This window comes from Macaca thibetana, chromosome 20 (genome assembly GCF_024542745.1).
Source record: "Macaca thibetana thibetana isolate TM-01 chromosome 20, ASM2454274v1, whole genome shotgun sequence".
Classification (NCBI taxonomy): Eukaryota; Metazoa; Chordata; class Mammalia; order Primates; family Cercopithecidae; genus Macaca; species Macaca thibetana.
Window position 1 is genome coordinate 2,993,906 of NC_065597.1, and position 23,420 is coordinate 3,017,325.

Below are 23,420 nucleotides of genomic sequence, written 5' to 3' on the forward strand. Positions count from 1 at the left end.
CTTTTGCCTCTAGTCCTACAGACTTTATTCACATTTAAAGTTACTTGTATCAGCAACTTATTCCACCTATCCCACCACCCACTTCAGTGAGGTTGTTTCATAAATCTGTAATGAATTGTTTTTTGTCACATTCTACATTGGATCTTGGGATTCTCCAGCCTCTTAATTTTTTTTTTAATTTGCATAGGTTAAGTATATTCATTTTTGAAAATGTGAATATATTAAGTATATTCATCATTATAGTCATCATTACAGTGGCTTACAGAATGGTTCACCACCCTGAGCATGTTCAGTGTTCTATTTATTTAGCCCTGTCCTTTTCCCCACCCACTGTGTTCCTGGCAAGCACTGATCTCTTCATGTTCTCTGTAGTTTTGCATTTTCCAGAATGTCGTATAACTGCAATAGTATAGTATATAGCTTTTTCAGACTGACTTATTTTGATTAGCAATATGTATTTAAGATTCATCCATGTCATTTCAGGGCTTTTTAGTTCATTTTTTAAAAATCTCTGAATAATATTCTGTTGTATGAATGCTCCACAGTTTATTTACCGATTCTTTCTTGGCAGAACGTCTTAGTTGCTTCCATTTTTATGATTACAAATAAAGCTGCTGTAAACATTTATGTGCCAGTTTCTGTGTGGACATAAATTTTGAAATTAGTTGGGTAAATGCCTAGCAGTATGACTGCTGAATTATATAATAAGATTTTGTACAGTTTTGTAAAAATCTGCCAAGCTATCTTCCAAAGTGGCTGTACCATTTCTCATTCCTGTCAGCAATGGATGAGAGTTCCCATTCTTTCACATCCTCACCAGTAATTGCTATTGTTAAGCTTTTGGATTTTAGCCATTCTAACAGGTGGAGAGTGGTATCACATTTTTTTAAAAATTAATTCCCTAATGACAAGTGATTTTCAATGTCTTTTCATATGCTTTCATTTGCCACTTGTATATCTTCTTTGGTGGTGTCTTAAATCCTTTATCTATATTTTAGTTATTTTTATCATGAGTTTTTAGAATTCTTTGTCTACTTTGGATACAAATTCTTCATTAGACATGTCTTTTGCAGATATTTTCTCCCTGCCTATGGCTTGTATTTAGTTTCCTTAATAGAATCTTTTGCAGATAGTTTTTAAATCATAATGTTAATAATGTTCTATTTATGGGTTTTTCTATTATATAGTGTATTATGGATATTGTATTTTAATCTTCCCCCACTGAACCCAAGGTGATGTATATTTTCTCCTATGCTTTCTTTTTAAAGTGTTAGAGCTTTTCATTTTAAACTTAGATGTTGTGATTCATTGAAATGAGTTTTTGTGCAAGGTTTAATGTCTGGCTCTAGGTTTGTTAATATTATTTTGTATATCATTATTATTTAATAGGGTGTTCAGTGTTTCTGGATTATTTCTTGTAAAGACTATCCTTTCTTCTTTGAATTGCCTTTACTCTTTCATCAAAGATACATTGACCATATTTTGTGAGTCTATTTCTTGTCTCTCTTTTATGTTCCATACTTCTATATGTTGTTTTTTCTTTAGTTCATAGCATACCGTATTATTTACTCTACCTTTTTAATAAGTCTTGAAATTGGGTAGTGTAAATCTCCCAGCTCTGTTTTTCTTCAGTATTGTGTTGGACATTCTAGGTCTTTCCTCTTTCCATATAAACTTTATAACTAGTTTTTCAATATCTACAAAAGAGTGTGCTGGGGTTTTATTGAGATTGCTTTGACCCTTTAGAGCATGTTGGGAAAAACTGACATCTTAACAAGATTGATTCCTCCAGTTCATGAATCTAGAATATCTATTTATTTCAGTCAAAGTATTTATTAGATATTTTTATATTCTTCTCAAAATTTTTATAGTTTTCCCCATATGTATCTTATATGTATTTTCTTAGATTTGTACCTAGATATGCCATATTTTTGTGCTGTTGTAAATGATAATTTTAAAATTCAAATTGCAATTGTTCATTACTGGTATATAGAAAACAACTGACTTTTGTACACTGACCATATGTCCTATCTCCTTCTATACTTGCTCATTGGTTACAGAAGTTTTGTTGTCTTGATTTTTGAAGGATACTCTAGATAAATAATGATATCATCTGCGAAGAAAACTTTCTTACCTTCTAGTCTGTATACTTTTGTTTTCTTTCTTATTTTATTGTACCAGCTAGTAATTCAGTGCACTGTTAAATAAGAATAGTGGCAGGAAACATCTTGCCTTCTTTTCTATCTAAGCAAGAAAGCATCTGGTTTCTTGCCAATACGTGTAATGTTTGCGGCAGAGTTTTTGTAGGTGTTCTTATCAAGTTGAAGACGTTTCCCTGTGTCGTTGGTTTGCGAAGAGTCTTCCTCATGAATTAATACTGGATTTTGTCAAATTTTCTGCTTCAGATAATATAATCATGTACTTTTTTCATTAGCCTGTTGCATTGGTTACATTTATTAATCTTTGAATGTTAAAGCAAACTTGGATGCTTGGACTACCTCCCAACTGGTTATGGCATCTTTATTCTTTTTATCCACTGTTAGATCAATTGGCAAATATTTTATTGATAATTTTTGTATCTGTATTCATGAGAGATATTAGTATTTAATTTACTTGTTATGTTTTTATCTCGTTTTGTTATTAGGGAAATGCTCACTTTAAAACATTTTCTTTTCTTGTTCTAATTGGCAAATACAAATTATGTATTTATGGTGTACAACATGATGTTTTGAAATAGGTATATGTTGTAAAATGGTTACATCAAGCTAATTAACAAAACCATCATTTCGCAAATTTATTTTTGCAGTGAAAACACAAAATCTACTCTCTTAGTAATTTTCAAGTATATAATCAGTTGTTATTAATTATCGTCATCATGTTGTACAATAGATCTCTTGAACTTATTATTCCTGTCTAACCAAAATTCTTTATCCTTTGAGTAACATCTCACTAATTTGCCTCCACTCCCTCCCTAGTACTTGGTAACCATTGTTCTACTTTGCTTCTGTGAGTTAGACTTTTTTTGATTTCATACATAAGCAAGATCGTGGTATTTGTCTTGCAGTGCCTGGCTTATTTCACTCAGCACAATGTCCTCCAAGTTCATCCGTGATGTCATAAATGACAGGATTTCCTTCATTTTAAGGCTGAATAGTATTCCATTGTGTATAAATTTCATATTTTCCTTATTCGTTCATCCACTGATGGACACTTAAGTTGATTCCATATCTTGGCTACTGTGAATAATGGTGCAATAAACATGAGAGTGCAAATATTTCTTTGACATTCTGATTTCATTTCACTTGGCTATGTACCCAGTAGTAGGGTTGCTGGGTCATACAACAGACATGTTTTTAATTTTTTGAGGAAACTTCATGCTGTTTCCCATAATTGTTATACTAATTTACATTCCCACAGTGTGCAAGGATTCTCTTTTCTCCACATCCTCGCCAACACTTACTGATATTTTAGAATGTGTCAGAAAGTGTTCCCTCTAATTTTATTTTCTGGAAGTGATTGAGGAGAGTTAGTACCACATTTTTGCTTGTTTCCTATAATTCACCATGCAAACCAGTTGGGTCTGGTAATTTATTTTTAAGATTATTAATAATTGATTTTGATTGTCTTTCTCTTGTATGTGTTTTCATAGTTTGTGTCATTCAAGGATTTGGTTCATTTCACTAATTTATTAAATTTGTGGGCATAGAATTGCTTGTAGTGTTTTTGTATTTTCATTTTAATGCTCATTGGATCAGTAGAAAAAATCATTTTTAAACTTTCTGATATTTTATGTCTGATAATTTGTGTTATCTCTGTTTTATTCTTGGTTAGAGGTTTATCCAATTTCATTGATCAACCAGCTTTTGGTTCAGCAAATGTTTTCTGTTGTTTACAATTTCATTAATTTCTGCTCTAATTTTTATTATTTTTCTTCTGCTTGCTTTATGCTTAACTTGCTCTAATTTTACTAGTTTCTTAAGGTGGAAGCTTCAGTTATTGATTTAAATTATTTTTCATTTTCTAATATATACATTTCATGCTATCAATTTCTCTCTAAGCATTGCCTTTTCTGTGTCCCATACATTTTGATACATTATGTTTCTATTTGTATTTACTTCAGAAGATTTTAAAATTTCTCTTAACACTTCTTTTTGACCATTGTTATTTAGAAGTGTGTTAGTTAATTTCCAAATACCTTTGGGGATATTCCAGCTATATTTCTGTTATTGAATTATAATTCAATTCCATTGTAGACTGAGAAAAGATAGTACATGATTTCTATAATTTTGTATTTGCTAAGATATGATTTGTGCCTAAAATGTGGTCTACCTTAGTGAATGTTCCATGCAAGCTGAGAAGAATGTGTGTTCCGCTGTTGTTCAAAGACATATTCTATAAGAATCAATTAGATCCAGTTGGTGAATAGTGCTTTTCAGGTGAAATATACTTTTATTGATTTTTTTCTGGCTGATTTATCTAACACTTGCTGACAATGGGTGTTGCAATCTCCAACTATCACAGGTTCGTCCATTTTTTCTTTTAGTTTTATCTGTTTGTGCCACACATATTTTGATGTTCTGTTGGTAGGTGCAGACACATTTACGATTATTTTGTAATTTTGTAGAATCGATCACTTCACCATTATATAGGGCCCCTTTTTATTCCTGATAATCATCCTTCTTTTGAGGTCTGCTGTGTCTGAAATTAATAGTTACTCAGCTTTCTTTTGATTAGTATTAATGTGGCTCATCTTTCTTGATTTATATACTTTGAACTTATCAGAGTTTTTCCATTTAGAGTGAGTTTCTTTTAGTGAGTTTCCTTTTTTAAAAAAAAAAAATCTAATCTCTGTCTTTTAATTGGTTCATTTAGATAATTAACATTTAAAAGGATTATTGACATATCTGGATAAATATCAAATATGTTGTAACTATTTTCTCTCCATTACATTGTTAAAATTTTTACTTTTCCTGCCTTCTCTTGTTTTAACAGCATTTTATTTGATTTTGTTATATCTCCTTTATTGATACTATTCTTCACAAAAATGATGGTTGCCTTGGAGTTTATATTATGCATTTTCAACAAGTTTCTAACCTGTATCATTTTCCTTCTGCCTGAAGGAAGTCTTTTAACATTTCTGGCAAGTCTGGTCTCTGACAAAGAACTCCTTAATTTTTTTTTTTTTTTTTTTTTTCCTGAGTAAGTCTTCATTCCTTCTTTACTTTTGAAGCACAATTTTCCTGGATGTAGAATTCTAGATTTGTGTTTTTATTTTCTTTCAACATTTTATTTCACTCTACTGTCTTTTTGAGTGCATGATTTCTGGCAAGAGGTCTTCTGTAATTCTTATCCTTGTTCTTCTTATAGGTAACTTGTCTCCCCCACCCCCACCAACTGACTTATTTCAAGATTATCTCTCTGTGTTTGGTTTTGTGGATTTAAATATGACATCCCCAAATATAGGCTTTCTTTTGTTGGGGGAGAGGGTATTAGGCTATTTGGTGCTTTCTTAGCTTTTTAGGTCTGTGGTTTAGTGTCATTAATTTTGAAGAGTTCTTGTCCATTATTACTTCAAATATTTCTTCCACTCCATTTTTGCTTTCCTCACCTTCAAGTATTCCAATTATGCCTATATTACAGCTTCTGAAATTGTCCTATAGTTCTTGGATACTGTTGTACTTTTTATCCATTTTTCTCTTTGCATTTCTGTTTAGGATATTTCCATTAACCAATGTTTAAACTTGCTAATTTTTTCTTTGGCCATTTTTAATTACTGATGAGCTCATCAAAGGCACTCTTGAGTTTTGTTGTAGTGTGCTTGATTTCCAGCATTTCCTTTTGATTCTTTATTTGAGTTTTTCCTCTCGCGTGTTTATACTATCCATTTGTTCTTGCAACTTACCTATTTTTCCTATTAAAGCCTTTAATATATAAATCAAAGTTATTTAAATTCCTTGCCTGATAATTCCAACATCTATGCCTTATCTGAGTTTTGTTCTGATGTTTATTTTGTTTCTTCAGATTGTGTTTTTTGGTGTGTTTTATAATTTTTTATGTTTAAAGCTGGACATGTTATATTGGGTAACATGGAACTGGAGAACATAGGCCTCAAGTGTTATGATTTTGTGAATCTGGCTAGGAGTTGGGCTTTGTTTACTGTTTGCTGGTGCTGTACAGTTCAGAGGCTTTAACTTCCTTTAGTATCATTGTTTTTGTCTCTCTTCTTGACTTTGAACTTCCTCAAATACTCTTCCGAGGGTCTGTTTCTTGCAGCTCCTTTAACTGTTATCCACTGTTGATATGGTGGTAAGGTTTGGAGCAGGGAATTTCTATATAATCTTTTAATTAAACTTAAGTCTTTTAGTGGGTCTGTTTTTCTTACCTATGACTTTCAAGATGTTTCTTCATATATAGCCCCCTCTACTCTCTTCAGGTAATACGGAGAGACTCTATGTGGCTGCATGGCGAGGAATTCCCTTTTCCCATGTCTCTAGGACAGGCTCTGATAAATTATTTTTGCCTAGAGAGTTATAAATAAAAATTTTGGCATAGTCACAATTATTCTTTATTCCTTCCCCTGCCAGGGCCATGTGAGGATCTTTCTTATATCTTTACCAAGAGCACTTGGTAATGTTCCCGAACGTAAAGCCCATGAATATGTGGGGCCCTCCCCAAACTAGTCCACTGTCAACTTCTAGCAGTTGATCAGAATTGCCCTTTAAATGTTTCTACTTCTTTATGGCTTCAGCAGCTTCTGCTACAGGTAAGCAGATCCTGGCTTGATTCTCTGTATTTGCCCATCTCTCCAGGTTTCAAATTGGTTTGTCCTGCTAACTCTATTCACAATAGCCCCCAAAAGATGATTGTTTTTCAATTTGCCCAGCATTTTCTTGTTGTTAAGGATGGGACTGATGACACCCAAGCTCTTCCAGCTCAAACTGGAAGCCCGTCATACGCTTTTGAGGGTTTGTTTCTCCTTTGTCTGGTTAAATGCCAGTTCTTTCAAATATTTTTTATAGTTTATGATTTTCAGATCCTTTGAAAACATTTGAAGGGTTGCCGAGAACAAAATTACTCTCTTAATTTGGGATGAACCCAACTGGCATATACTATTCCAGATGTAGTCTAAGTAATATAGAGAATGATCATCTCATTTATTAATGACCTGAAATAGCGTTTTTAGAAGGCTTAGTATTTTGTCTTCATTTTCCTCAGTGTTTACTATGGTAGTGGAAATATCATGGACACTTAATAGATTCTGTTTCTGGATGATTTTATGAAACATTCTGTTTTTAAGGAATTCTTGTAAGTGTGTAGAAAAATAATGAGCTATGTTATCAGGTTTTTTATGTATGTGTGGTGTTAAAGTAGATTAAGTAATTCTTATACATTTTGTGAAGAAATTAAAGTTTTATTCAACAATTTACAGAGCATTTTACACTATACAGTTTTTAAAATTATATCAACTTTCTAGTCTATAGAAGGAGGCTTCTGTAAATTTCAATGCAAACACATCTTCAACCTACCTTTTGGGATTGTTGAAGGATTCAATTTAATTTTTGAAAATATCTGGTAGAATGATTTGTAAATAGTAAGAGAAAATAAAATTATAGCTTGTCTCATCCTCATTTTATTGGTGAGAATCTGTAGTGCTGAAAAACTACTCCTATTCCCAAAGTCATGCCATTAGTAGATAGATGACTAAACCTTTTATTGGATTCTGGTCTTTTCCCACCTCTCTATCAGATACTTTACAAAACACTACTATTATTTTGGGATATTTTTACTCTTCTTCTTCTGATTGAAAAACTACAGAATAAACAACAGTTCCAAGATTCTGATTGTGTTTGATGTATGCATGAATCCCTTTCACAGCAAAATTTTCAAGAAATGTAAGCTGGACCAGGTTTTCTAAAATCCAGGTGGAGCGAGTCCTTCCACATTCCCAAGAGCCTGGCTGTACTCGCAGCAGGAAAGGACGTTGTTTGAGCCCCAGCCACACAGCAGCATGACCCTTAATTAAATGATGCAGCAACATATGGGAATTAGCAAAGAGATTAAGAAACTAATAGAGCAGAACGCAGTAATGCTGATGTAAATGGAGGGGAACTCCGTGTTGGCAAATTTAAAAAAAGAGAGAGAGAGGATAACCTATGACAAGGTATCGAATCATAGAAAAAGGATTCTAAGCATTGAATCGCAAACAGGACCCTAAGGTCATTTAGCCCTAATCAGATTCTACGTTCCAGCTACTGAGGACTTTTAATGGCAAGGTTGCCCAAATGCTTTTTGAAAACTCAAGTGAATGGAAAGACACAACCTTAAGAGGCAGCTTATTGCCTTATATCATTCATTTTCTGTCTCCCAAGTTCTTATTACTCTGTTCAACAGATACCTATTGAAGCTCATCATGTGCCCCTCCTGTCCTAAGCATAAAATTTATGGGAAATAAGACAGACATCGTTCCTGACCTCATGAAGAACATGTTCATGCCTGTAAAAAAGAATTTCTTATATGAAGCCATGATGTGTCTCTAATTGTTCCTCATCATTTATTTCCTTTTAATTCTATAAGACAGTATACTTTCTTACCATGTGACATTGTGTCAAATAATCGAAGATGGCTATTGTGTTCTAGAATATCTTCTACCTTCTTGGCTAAATATTCCCATTTTCTTGAATGTCAGGTTATATATTTTTGGATTTATAACAAAGGTATTAAGTTATCCAGATAATTTCAGAAGGAGTAAAAGGGAAAGGACCTATCTTTATTGTATTTCTGCCATGTGCCAGACCCATGGATTGTCACGTACATCCAAAATGTGTGGCCCAAGAGTGTATAGACCTTGTTCACTGCTGTATCCCAATGCCTCAAGTGGCATCAGGAATATACCATGGACTGGGAACATATATGAAGAATGAAAATACCCGATTTTTATATCCCTTTAAAATGAGGAAATTTGTCAGGTATACGAGAAGTATTATTCCAGCGTACGTTGACAGACCCTACATAGAACCTAGTATGAGCAAAGTACCACTACTATGGCCCTCACTAACACTACTGATATCAAGAATTATTATTTAAAGGTCATAAAGATGGGAAGTGACATAACTCGATCTAGGTGTTCAAACGATGTCTTCAGACATGTATTTTCTTTCTATCTTGTAGCGTAGCTTGATTTCTACTGACTTACTGTTTTATTTTCTAAAAGCGACATCTTCTCGAAGTACCAAAGGGGACCACTAACAGCTCTAGGCTTACTATACATACCTGTTATGAGTCACAGTTTTAGCACAATGCATAACTTTGAACAATGCTTTGAACAGATGGACTCATGAAAAATGTTGCAGACTAAGTTCTACTTTAAAAAATTTTTTTGTTGGAAAGAAGACAAATTTCATGGAACATGTAAGCCATTTAGTTATAGCAGAATTGTGGAATAATCAAAATATTCCAAAGAAGCGAAATCCTACTTTGTAATGTTTGGAGAAAAATGATAAAACAGGGCTGCTCCCTAACTGGATTTACCTTTGCATGGAAAATCAAGAAACCAATGTCCGTATTTCCTTGAGAGATGAATGAAGGCTGGAAGGCAGTGAGCACTGGTACAAATGACAAGGCCAAAGGATTAACAGTATGATCTTGAATTAGAGTAGTACAAAAGATCATTATTATTCCAGGGAAGGTATTAGGGAGTGAAATATTACCAATGTAGTGGGTTTCACCTAATTTTCATGTTGTATTACATATGCAATAACAGAGATATAACAACAATAGCTAACAATTATTGAACACTTTATGTCAAGCACTGCTTTTTAAAATTTTTTAGTATATACCTTTATAATCCTTACAAAAGCCATGTGGACTGGCAAACTACATTTCCATATTTTGGATATAAATAAGATACACTGGTAGATTAAGAAATGTACCTAAGGTCAAGGTTGCACAGCAAATATATAATGAAGCCAAGGTTTATAATCTGACAATCTGACTTTAGAATCCACACAGTTAAGCATTAAAATATGCAGCTTGAAAATGCAATTCCAAGATAGAGTTAATTTAGCAAAAGCTTTGATTAATTACATTGCAATAGTGCTTCTAAGAGTAGTTGGATTTCCAAGGATAAATAGAAGATAAGGGAATGGACACTTTAGACATGTGCAAAGGCATGGCATATTTGGGGAATTATAGTTTGGTATTCACTTTTAATGGGTGAGGAGAAAAGGATGGAAGGATATGTTGGAAAGAACAAGATGGTCACTTTACATCATTTCTTTTATGCCATGTTAATAATGAAAACCACATTTTGAATCACTCTGCATTTTAAGAGTATTTTTGATCTCAGAGATACCAGTGTCTGCCACTCTGTATTTCTCACCCCCACTCTACTCCAATTTAGAACTTGGTCAAGGGGAAGGAGAATAAATGAGCAACTCTGAAAAGGAATTTCTGCAATTCATAGTATCTCACCACAGCCCATTTGCTGTATATGATTTTATATGTTCCGTGAAAGTGTTCACATTTCAGAGAATTTAAAACAAATGAGACATTTATTAGTGTAACCTTTATTCTGGTGATGATTTAAGCCATTTCAAAAGTAAGTGAAAGGGAATCGCCATTTCTCTCACACTTCAGTCTTCCCCATGTCCCCACCAGCCCACAAAATGCTTCAGTAATTTAAACTTTCTGTACATCTTCTGAAATGCCTACATAAATAATCTATTGTTCTAAAGGTCACAAAGGTAGAAGATCACTTTGAAATGTCAGGAAAGTAAATGATTTGGCAATGTGGCGCCATAAATTTGGAAATGTCCATTACCTCTTTATCTTTAGATATAGGTGGGCATTGGAGGACATGAGATAGTTGACCTGCATGTGAAAGCTTTGGGGTACTTCAAGAAACAGAAGAATGCCTAAAATTGTGTAGTCTCGAACATAGCCTAACCACTTCTCCCCAGAACAAAAACTATCAAGTGTCTAGCAGACATAGCATTTTTGCTGGCCTCCTTGTCTCTGCTCACATGGGATAAAACCTCATTAAAACACCAAGTCTTAAAGACATAATTCAGCCACAGATCTATTTCACATTAAAGGCCACCCCGTGACCACGGTCTTAAGAGTTCACTCACAACTCTCAAACATCCCACGAATTTGCAGTTAATAGGAAGTTTGATAAATCCTCTCTCACCTTAACTGCTTTTCAGAACTGTCATCTTTCTTGATAGATGTCACAGCCTAAAGAAAAGATTTCTAAGATGTTAAATATCACTACAGGGTTGAACATCCAAGATTATTTTTGCATATTACCTAGGTAACTTTTAATAACATTCTCATAGACATATGGAGCATTAGAATTGGACAGATTGTGCAGACCTCAGAGCCAGATCTGAACTATGAGGCTTCCGGGGGTAGGGGCAAAGACAGATCAGGTACATAATAAAGGACTCAGAAATAGAATACGAACCATGACCTCTTCCTGGAAATTCTGTGTTTTTTCCAACATTGCAGGGATGCCCACTCTCCCACTTTGCAAATTAACCACTTTCCCATGTGGGCTGGAGACCAGAAGACTAAATGACCTCAATTATAGCCTGTAGCTGTAAATAAATAACTTTTTTAACACTGAAAGCCTCCCTCCAATACCATCTGTCAGAACTGAGCTATGTCCAGCTACAGAACTATGAGAGCAAGGTCTATCGCCACCATAGAAAGCTTTATCTTCATTTAGTCCTGGTGAATTCACAGCCCATTTCTCAAGAAGGTACTAATCTTTCAGACTGGGACTTTGATCAAAATATTTTGTCTGACAATGGTTGTACTGAGCACACCTTTCTGTAGTTATTATAAGACAATCAAGGGTTATTACACCGTGCTTGATCATTTCCCTTTGTCAGCCTTTACTATTCTCAAATTCAAACAAATCTTTATAGTGACTCATGCTCAGACTCAATGAAAAACTGCTCATTACTTGGGTGGCAAAATAATCTGTACACCAAACCACCATGACATACAATTTACCTATATAACAAACTGGCACATATGCTCCTGAACCTAAAATAAGAGTTAAAAAAAAAAAAAAACACCAAAAAACTGGTAGATTCAAATGGAAAGAGAAAGGTCTGAACCATCTATTATTATGTGTTACACAATGTGTTAGCACCATATCAGTAATGTAGGTAATAATAGCCTCATTACTCAGAGGAAGAAGAAAGGTTAGATAGCTTGTCCACGTTATTACACAGGTGATACGCAGGCCCAAGGTATTACACAAGTAGTATGTAATAGACTCACACTTGAACCTATGACCATCTGACCTATGAATGGAAAGTTATAGCTTAGCTAAAGAAGAACCCCAATTTTAAAAAGCAGATAAAGCATTGCCGAAAAATAGAGTTAACATCTTATTTCAGTTTAGCTTGCCTATTTATAAAATGTGTAGAAGAAAATGATTCACAAGAGAAGTAACCCATAAATCACCCTCTGAGAGCTTTAAATGTATATTTAGGTGCAAAACATAATAATAATGTGAAATCATGAACTATTTTCAGTCTTAGAATAAGAGCCTTGTTTGTCAATTTCTAATGGGGAGGTAAATAGGAAGAAAAACAGATCACACATGTGCTTCTTGTGGGCTAATGTGTGCTCCTGGTGAAAATGTGATCATGGCCCTTCTTGACTAGAAAACTTTCAAAGGATTCCCAATGAGAATGGAATCTGGGTCCTTATCCCAACATACAGAATCTTGCCTTCCCGTCCAGTTTCATGTCTTCCCACACTGGCTGTCACCTGATTCTCATCAGCCTGCACCAAGCTTGAAGCTACCTCTGCACATGCCAACATTTTCCTGTTTCAGGATCATTACTGGAAAGCTCTTTCCTCTAAAATCTCTGTGGCTCACACCCTCCCATCCTCTGAGTTCACACTTACATAGTGCCTACTCAGGGTGCAGTTTCCCGTGCCTCCCTTGTCACCCTTTACTCACTTGCCCTGATTTATTTTTTATTCTAAGCAACTCATTTACATTATTTTATCTTATCTGCCTAGCTCACTAACTGACAAGCTTGATGAAGACAAGGGCTTTGAGTGTCTTATTTATTTATTATTATTTTTTTTCCCCATATGTTTTTGACGAACAGGTGGTGTTTGTTTACATAAGTTCTTTAGTGGTGCTTTGTGAGATTTTGGTGCACCCATCACCCAAGAAATATACACTGTAACCAATTGGTAGTCTTTTATCCCACATCTCCCTCCTACTCTTTCCCTAAATCCCCAAAGTCTATTGTATCATTCTTGTACCTTTGCATCCTCCTAGGTTATTCCACTTGTGAGTGAGAACATACAATGTTTGGTTTTCCATCCCTGAGTTACTTCACTTAGAATAATTGTCTCCCGTTCCATCCAGGTTGCTGTGAATGCCATTATTTTGTTCTTTTTGATGGCTGAATGGCATTCATATATATATATGTATATCCATCAATCAGTGAGTGGATAGATTGTGATGTGTGTGTGTATATATATATAATTGTAGTATATAGATATAATTATATATATAATTGTGGTGTGTGTATGTGTGTGTGTATATCTCACACAATTTATTTATCCACTCATTGATTGATGGACATTTGGGATGGTTCCATATTTTTACAATTGATAATTGTGCTGCTATAAACATGTGTGTTCAAGTATCTTTTTCATATAATGACTTCTTTTCCTCTGGGTAGATACCCAATAGTGGCATTGCTGGATCAAATGGTAGTTCTACTTTTAGTTCTTTAAGGAATCTACACACTGTTTCCCATAGTGGTTGTACCAGTTTACATTCCCACCAGCAGTATAAAAGTGTTCCTTTTGACTGCATCCCTGCTAACATCTGTTATTTTTTGATTTCTTGATTATGACCATTCTTACAGGAGTAACGTGGTATCACATTGTGGTTTTGATTTGTATTTCCCTGGTGATTAGTGATGTTGAGCATTTTTTCATATGTTTGTTGGCTATTTGTATATCTTCTTTTTTGAATTGTCTACTCATGTCCTTAGCCCATTTTTTGATGGAATTGTTTTTTTTTCTTGCTAATTTGTTTGAATTCCTTGTAGAATCTTGATATTAGTCCTTTGTCAAATGTATACATTGTGAATTTCTCCCACTCTGTTGGCTGTCTGTTTACTCTGCTGATTGTTTCTTTTGCTGTGCAGAAACTTTTTAGTTTAATTAAGCCCCACCTATTTATAACCGTTTGTGTTGCATTTTCTTTTGGGTTCCTGGTCATGAAGTCTTTGCCTAAGCCAATGTCTAAAAGGATTCTTCCAATGTTATTTTCTAGAATTTTTATGGTTTCAAGTCCTGGATTTCAGTCTTTGATCTAGCTTGACCACATGGATTCACAGCTGAATTCTATCAAACATTCAAAGAAGAATTGATATCAATCCTATTGTTACTATTTCATAAGATAGAGAAAGAGGGAAGCCTCCCTAAATAATTCTATGGAGCCAGCATCACACTAGTACCAAAACCAGGAAAAGATACAACAACAACTAAAAAGAAAACAACACACAAATATCCTCAATGAATACAGATGAAAAAATCCTTAACAAAATACTAGCTAACTGAATCCAACAGCATATCAAAAAGATAATCTGCCATAATCAAGAGAGTTTCAGATCAGGGATGCAGGGATGGTTTAACATATGTAAGTCAATAAATGTGATACATCACGTAAACAGAATTAAAAACAAAAATCACATGATTGTCTCAATAGATGGAGAAAGAGCATTTGACAAAATCCAGCATCCCTTCATGATTAAAACCATCAGCATAGAAGAGACATCCCTTAATGTAACAAAAGCCATCTATGACAAACCCACAGCCAACATAATACCGAATGAGAAAAATTTGAAGGTATTCCCTCTGAGAACTGGAACAAGACAAGGATGCCCAATCACACCATTTCTATTCCACATAGTACTGGAAGCCCTAGCCAGAACAATCAGACAAGGGAAAGAAATAAAGGGCATCCACATTAGTAGAGAGGAAGTCAAACTGTCACTGTTTGCTGATGATATGATTGTATACTTAGAAAACCATAAAGACTCTTCCAAAAAGCTCCTAAAACTGATAAATGAATTCAGCAAAGTTTTAGGATACAAAATTAATGAACACAAACCAGTAGCTCCTGTATACACTAACAGTGACCAGAGAGTCAAATCAAGATCTCAACCCCTTTTATAACAGCTACAAAAAAATAAATAAAATACTTAGGAATATACCTAACCAAGGAGATGAAAGACCTCTGCAAGGGAAACTGTAAAACACTTCTGAAAGAAATCATAGATGACACAAACAAATGGAAACACATCCCATGCTCATGAATGGGTAGAATCAATACTGTGAAAATGATCACACTGCCAAAAGCAATCTACAGACTCAATGAAATTCCCATCAAAGTACCATCATCATTCTTCACATACCTAGAAAGACAATCCTAAAATTCATATGGAACCAAAAAAGAGCCCACATAGCTGAAGCAAGACTAAACAAAAAGAACAAATATGGAGGCATCACATTATCTGACTTCAAACTATACTATAAAGCCACAGTCACCAAAACAGCATGGTACTGGCATAAAAATAGGCACACAGACCAATGGCAAAAAAATAAAGAGCCCAGAAATGAAGCCAAATACTTACATCAAACTGATCTTTGACAAAGCAAACCAAAACATAAAGTGGGGAAGGGACATCCTATTCAACAAATGGTGCTGGGATAATTGACAAGTCACATGTGGAAGAATGAAACTGGATCCTCATCTTTCACTTGAGTGTTTGGTTCATTGTTTTATCCTGCCACATGGGAGAATGCCTAGCACAGAGAAGGCACTTAACAAATGGTTGCTAAATTAATGCATGGGCTGTTATTTTCACTCCAGAATAGTCGTGTCTCCCCAGGTTGCCATCCTCCAAAAAATGTCACTGTTAGGTAAACCTTGGAAACTTCATTGTAGGCTTTTGCAGACCCACAAAGACCACCAGCTTATTGTCATTGTAATGGCAAAAATGCAGAAACAAAGTAATAGTAGAAAAAAATAACTGCTGAGCATTGATTATAAGAATGATATTGAACTAGAATCTAAGTTCCATAATTCAGGCTTTGCAAACGTCTTTACTGATGAAGAATCTGAGGCTCTAACAAGTTACATAACTTGCTCAAGGTCATCTATTGTTAAATGATGTGGTTTAAATTCAAAACTACTTTTTTTGTCCTTATACCTTCCTCTCTGTGTAGTACTGCTAGTCTGAATAGTAGTGATAAGAAAAATAAGCAAGATTACACTTTATTATGGCAAAACTACTTTGAATTGCAGTCATTGGTCACCTTCCCCAACTTCATGTGCCACAGTAACTGAAAGATCAGAAAACTGCTAACATCAAACAATGGTATACATCACATACATAATAAAAACACAATCAACACAGCTGCCCCGATATTTTGACCTGGAAGAATGTATGCATGAAGCTTTTTTCTGTACCATGCCCAACAGACCACTTTTATTTCCAGGCTAATCAGGGACAGTGTGGGAAGATTCAGGCCCTTGAAAAGCCTTAGCAATATCCACTGTTTTTCCAGATAATGTACTAAATCCTCCCTTTCAATTTCTTGACAACTTTTTATTTGAAAATCCTTCTCATCTTCAAATACTTTACTGTTTAGTTGTTTATCCATTAATTCAAAAATATTGATTGTGATTTCTCTTACATGCCATGCACCACAGTACTAAGTGAGAAAAAAAAGTTCAGATTCAGCTAGCTCAACGATGTGAAGACCTGAATGGAAATTGGGTAGCTGACATAGGGCAGGTGAATGGAAGGGTAGAATGAGCAGAGATTTGAAAAGTCTACAAGGGTCAGACTGTACAGTATGTAAGAGCTTTGAGGTCGTTTGAAATGTAATTAGATCCTTAATGCTGACCCTAGAAGAAGTTTTAAGCAGAAGAGTAAAATAGTATGCAGTATACATTTTAAATGCTCACTACGTCTCCTGTGCAGAGAGCAGATTTGTGTGGAGCAAGAAAGAAGGCTGCGAGTCAATTCGGTGGCCATGGATGTGGTAGAAGAGAAATGAAGACAACTGGACTCCAAGCCTACCAGCCTAAAATTCGAGACATGGATTCAAGGTGTGTGATGGACTTCAACAAATTTCTTTTACTTCCAGACTAGGTCATTCATGCTTGTCACTTTCTCCTCTTAGACATGAGTTGAGTTTGTGAACAATGAGATATCATATTGCCAAAGAGAAAAACACACTGATTTTTCTTACAGTGCTAGTCACAAAGTATAAAGGAGAAATAAGTGGATTATCAAATTTGCTAAAAATGACAATAATAATAGTAAAAACAATCTAAACAGTTGAGGAAAATGCAGAACTTTGCCCCACTAGATCCTATCACTTCTTCCTGCCATTCCATTTTGCAACGTGTTCATGCAAGAATACAGGGTTAATGGTATTCCCGGAAAGGCAAAAGAATGTGGAATAGGAGAGCATTCCCTAAATAATTTCCACAAAGAAAATGAAGAGAAGATTTGTGTATATGAATTAATTTCTGTCTACCATACACAGTGAAAGGCATTTCATATGTGTTCTCTTATGTATTTGTGGTCCCATCTTTCAAATGAAGAAATAGATCTTTCTCCCACAATCTTCAGCCATGAAATGGGAAATTATAGGTACAACCTTACCTTCAAGACAACAAATAGCAAGCCTTTATTGCCTTACCACATAGTTTATTATTTGAAAATAAGAGAAGTATACACAAAATGTTTTGGCTTTGTACGTTTTTATTACCATTGACATTGTAACCTTGAAAACTGTAAAGACTCACAGCTATATAAGATAATTTTAAAACATTGTCTCAATTCATAGCATTTACATCTCCTCCAGACCTATAATATTAAGTCAAAGATGAATCATAGCTATGTTTTATTACCTGGAGAGGGTTACTGCAGTATTTTAACTATGAGCACCTGAATTTCCTTCTTTTCCTCCGTAGATTTGGTTTGGACAGTACTGTATAGTGGAGGTTGGTCCAGGAAAGACCAAGAGAATAGTGGGGAACCAAGACCAGGAAGTGAGAAAAACTAATATGTTTTGTATTTTCAACTAAGATATCATTGTGAGCAGCTGCAGCTGAGGTGAAATTGACTGGGGAATATTGGATAACAGTGTAGAACCTCAGAATTATTCTATCCAAGCGGGGAGAAAGCTAGAGTATTTATGTAACCGTTCCCATCAATTATTGGTTGTGGGTTGCCCTTGGGGTGCTAAGGGGCATTAATTCGCTGACATTTCTTACCTGCTATGCACACTGAAAGAACTGATTCCAATGTCCAGAGATGCTGACAAAGGGATGCAGGTTCTGGGAGTAGGAGGGCAAGTAGGTGTGCAATTGGGCACATAAGGGCAAAAACACATCAAAATGTTAAGAGTATTATTTATTAATGGTGAGATAAGGGACAATTAATATATGTATTCTTTTATTATTTATTTATTTATTATACTTTAAGTTCTAGGGTACATGTGCACAATGTGCAGGTTTGTTACATGTTTATACATGTGCCATGTTAGTGTGCAGCACCCGTTAACTCGTCACTTACATTAGGTATATCTCCTAACGCTATCCTTCCCCTCTACCTCTGCCCCACAACACACCCTGGTGTGTGATGTTCCCCACCCTGCGTCCAAGTGTTCTTATTCTTCAGTTCCCACCTATGAGTGAGAACATGCGGTGTTTGGTTTTCTGTCCTTGCAATAGTTTGCTCAGAATGGTGGTTTCTAGCTTCATCTATGTCCCTACAAACGACGTGAACTCATCCTTTTTTATGGCTGCATAGTATTCCATGGTGTATATGTGCCACATTTTCTTAATCCAGTCTATCATTGATGGACATTTGAGTTGGTTCCAAGTCTTTGCTGTTATGAATAGTGCCACAATAAACATATGTGTGCATGTGTCTTTATAGTAGCATGATTTATAATCCTTTGGGTATATGTCCAGCAATGGGGTGGCTGGGTCAAATGGTATTTCTAGTTCTAGATCCTTGAGGAATCGCCACACTGTCTTCCACAGTGGTTGAACTAGTTTACAGTCCCACCAACAGTGTAAAAGCATTCCTATTTCTCCACATCCTCTCCAGCACCTGTTGTTTCCTGACTTCTTAATGATCACCATTCTAACGTGTGAGATGGTATCTCATTATGGTTTTGATTTGCATTTCTCTGATGGCCAGTGATGATGAGCATTTTTTCATGTGTTTGTTGGCTGCATAAATGTCTTCTTTTGAGAAGTGTCTGTTCATATTCTTTGCCCACTTTTTTGATGGGGTTGTTTGATTATTTTTCTTGTAAATTTGTTTAAGGTCTTGGTAGTTTCTGGATATTAGCCCTTTGTCAGATGGGTAGATTGTAAAAATTTCTCCCATTCTGTACGTTGCCTGTTCACTCTGATGGTAGTTTCTTTTGCTGTGCAGAAGCTCTTTAGTTTAACTAGATTCTATTTGTCAATTTTGGCTTTTGTTGCCATTGCTTTTGGTGTTTTAGTCATGGAGTCCTTGCCCATGCCTGTGTCCTGAATGGTATTGCCTAGGTTTTCTTCTAGGGTTTTTATGATTTTAGGTCTAACATTTAAGTCTTTAATGCATCTTGAATTAATTTTTGTATAAGGTGTAAGGAAGGGATCCAGTTTCAGCTTTCTACATATGGCTAGAAATTTTCCCAGCACCATTTATTAAACAGGGAATCCTTTCCCGATTTCTTGTTTTTGTCAGGTTTGTCAAAGATCAGATGGTTGTAGATGTGTGGTATTATTTCCGAGGGCTCTATTCTCTTCCATTGGTCTATATCTCTGATTTGGTACCAGTACCATGCTGTTTTGTTTACTGTAGCCTTGTAGTATAGTTTGAAGTCAGGTAGTGTGATACCTCCAGCTTTATTCATTTTGCTTAGGATTGTCTTGACAATGGGGGCTCTTTTTTGGTTCCATATGAAGTTTAAAGTAGTTTTTTCCAATTCTGTGAAGAAAGACATTGGTAGCTTGATGGGGATGGCATTGAATCTATAAATTACTTGGGCAGTATGGCCATTGTCACAATTTGGTTCTTCCTATCTCTGACCATGGAATGTACTTCCATTTGTTTGTGTCCTCTTTTATTTTGTTGAGCAGTTGTTTGTAGTTCTCCTCGAAGAGGTCCTTCACATCCCTTGTAAGTTGGATTCCTAGGTATTTTATTCTCTTTGAAGCAATGTGAATGGGAGTTTACTCATGATTTGGCTCTCTGCTTGTCTGTTAGGAATGCTTGTGATTTTTGCACATTAATTTTTTATCCTGAGACTTTGCTGAAATTGTTATCAGCTTAAGGAGATTTGGGGCTGAGATGATAGGGTTTTCTAAATATACAGTCATGTAATCTGCAAACAGAGACAATGTGACTTCCTCTTTTCCTAATTGAATACCCTTTATTTCTTTCTCTTGTCTCATTACCCTAGCCAGAACTTCCAAAACTATGTTGAATAGGTATGTTGAGAGAGGGCATCCCTGTCTTATGCCATTTTTCAAAGGGAATGCTTCCAGTTTTTGCCCATTCAGTATGATATTGGCTATGGGTTTGTCATAAATAGCTCTTATTATTTTGAGATACGTCCCATCAATACCTAGTTTACTGAGAGATTTTAGCATGAAGGGCTATTGAATTTTTTCAGAGGTCTTTTCTGCATCTATTGAGATAATCATGTGTTTTTTGTTGTTAGTTCTGTTTATATGATGGATTATGTTTATTGATTTGTGTATGTTGAACCAGCCTTGCATCCCAGGGATGAAGTCAACTTGATCGTGGTGGATAAGCTTTTTGATGTGCTGCTGGATTCGGTTTGCCAGTAGTTTATTAAGGATTTTTACATCGATGTTCATCAGGGATATTGGTCTAAAATTCTCTTTTTTGTTGTGTCTCTGCCAGGCTTTGGTATCAGGATGATGCTAGCCTCATAAAATGAATTAGGGAGGATTCCCTCTTTTTTTTATTGATTAGAATAGTTTCAAAAGGAAAGGTACCAGTTCCTATTTGTACCTCTGGTAGAATTCGGCTGTGAATCCATCTGGTCCTGGACTTTTGTTGGTTGGTAGGCTATTAATTATTGCCTCAATTTCAAAACCTGTTATTGGTCTATTGAGGGATTCAGCTTCTTCCTGGTTTAGTCTTGAGAGGGTGTATGTATCCAGGAATTTATCCATTTCTTCTAGATTTTCTAGTTTATGTGTGTAGAGGTGTTTATAGTATTCTCTGATGGTAGTTTGTATTTCTGTGGGATCGGTGGTGATATCCCCTTTATACTTTTTTATTGCATCTATTTGATTCTTCTCTCTTTTCTTCTTTATTAGTCTTGCTAGCAGTCTATCAGTTTGGTTGATCGTTTCAAAAAACCAGCTCCTGGATTCATTGATTTTTTGAAGAGTTTTTTGGGTCTCTATCTGCTTTAGTTCTGCTCTGATCTTAGTTATTTCTTGCCTTCTGTTAGCTTTTGAATGTGTTTGCTCTTGCTTGTCTACTTCTTGTAATTGAGATGTTAGGGTATCAATTTTACATCTTTCCTGCTTTCTCTTGTGGACATTTAGTGCTATAAATTTCCCTCTACACACTGCTTTAAATATGGCCCACAGTCTGGTACATTGTGTCTTTGTTCTCATTGGTTTCAAAGAACATCTTTATTTGTGCCTTCATTTCATTATTTACCCAGTAGTCATTCAGGAGCAGGTTGTTCAGTTTCCATGTAGTTGAGTGGTTTTGAGTGAGTTTCTTAATGCTGAGTTCTAGTTTGATTGCACTGTGGTCTGAGAGACAGTTTGTTATCATTTCTGTTCTTTTACATTTGCTGGGGAGTGCTTTACTTCCAACTATGTGGTCAGTTTTGGAATAAGTGTGATGTGGTGCTGAGAAGAATGTATATTCTGTTAATTTGGGGTGGAGAGTTCTGTAGATGTCTATTAGGTCCACTTGGTGCAGAACTGAGTTGAATTCCTGGATATCCTTGTTAACCTTCTGTCTCTATCTGTCTAATGTTGACAGTAGGGTATTAACGTCTCCCATTATGATTGTGTGGGAGTCTAAATCTCTTTGTAGGTTTCTAACGACTTACTTTATGAATCTGGGTGCTCCTGCATTGGGTACATATATATTTAGGATAGTTAGCTCTTCTTGTTGAATTGATCCCTTTACCATTATGTAATGACCTTCTTTGTCTCTTTTGATCTTTGTTGGTTTAAAGTCTGTTTTATCAGAGATTAGGATTGCAACCCCTGCTTTTTTTGCTTTCCATTTTCTTGGTAGATCTTCCTCCATCCCTTTATTTTGAGCATTTGTGTGTATCTGTGAGTGAGATGGGCCTCCTGAATACAGCACACTGATGGGTCTTGACTCTATCCAATTTGCCAGTCTGTGTCTTTTAACTGGGGCATTTAGCCCATTTACATTTAAGGTTAATATTGTTATGTGTGAATTTGATCCTGTCATTATGATGTTAGTTGGTTATTTTGCTTGTTAGTTGATGCAATTTCTTCCTAGCATCGATGGTCTTTACAATTTGGCATGTTTTTGCAGTGGCTGGTACCAGTTGTTCCTTTCCATGTTTAGTGCTTCCTTCAGGAACTCTTGAAAGGCAGGCCTGGCAGTGACAAAATCTCTTAGCGTTTGTTTGTCTGTAAAGGATTTTATTTTTCCTTCACTTACAAAGCTTAGTTTGGCTGGATATGAGATTCTGGGTTGAAAATTCTTTAAGAATGTTGAATATTGGCCACCACTCTCTTCTGGCTTGTAGAGTTTCTGCTGAGAGATCTGCTGTTAGTCTGATGGGCTTCCCTTTGTCAGTAACTCGACCTTTCTCTCTGACTGCCCTTAACATTTTTTCCTTCATTTCAACTTTGGTGAATCTGACAATTATTTGTCTTGGAGATACTCTTCTCGAGGAGTCCCTTTGTGGCTTTCTCTGTATTTCCTGAATTTCAGTGTTGGGCTGCCTTGCTAGGTTGGGGAAGTTCTCCTGGATAATATCCTGGAGAGTGTTTTCCAACTTGATTCCATTCTCCCTGTCACTTTCAGGTACATCAATCAAACGTAGATTTGGTCTTTTCACATAGTCCCATATTTCTTGGCGGCTTTGTTCATTTCTTTTTACTCCTTTTTCTCTAAACTTCTCTTCTTGCTTCATTTCATTCATTTGATCTTCTATCACTGATACTCTTTCTTCCACTTGATTGAATCAGCTACTGGAGCTTGTGCATGCGTCACATAGTTCTCGTGCCATGGTTTTCAGCTCCATCAGGTCATTTAAGGACTTCACTACACTGTTTATTCTAGTTAGCCATTTGTCTACCATCGTTT

General features: G+C 35.5%; 1 long non-coding RNA gene across 3 annotated transcripts in view; it reads left to right on the forward strand.

Moving 5' to 3' along the window:
• LOC126945097 (uncharacterized) overlaps positions 1–23,420 on the forward strand; it is a 340,076-nt gene that overhangs the window by 24,685 nt on the left and 291,971 nt on the right. For 2 of the 3 annotated variants that reach the window (XR_007722290.1, XR_007722289.1), the window contains exon 3: positions 17,043–17,170. The exons of the other annotated variant lie outside the window; for it this stretch is intronic. This is a non-coding gene — a long non-coding RNA (uncharacterized LOC126945097). The remainder of the gene's footprint in view (positions 1–17,042; positions 17,171–23,420) is intronic. 3 annotated transcript variants of the gene reach the window in all.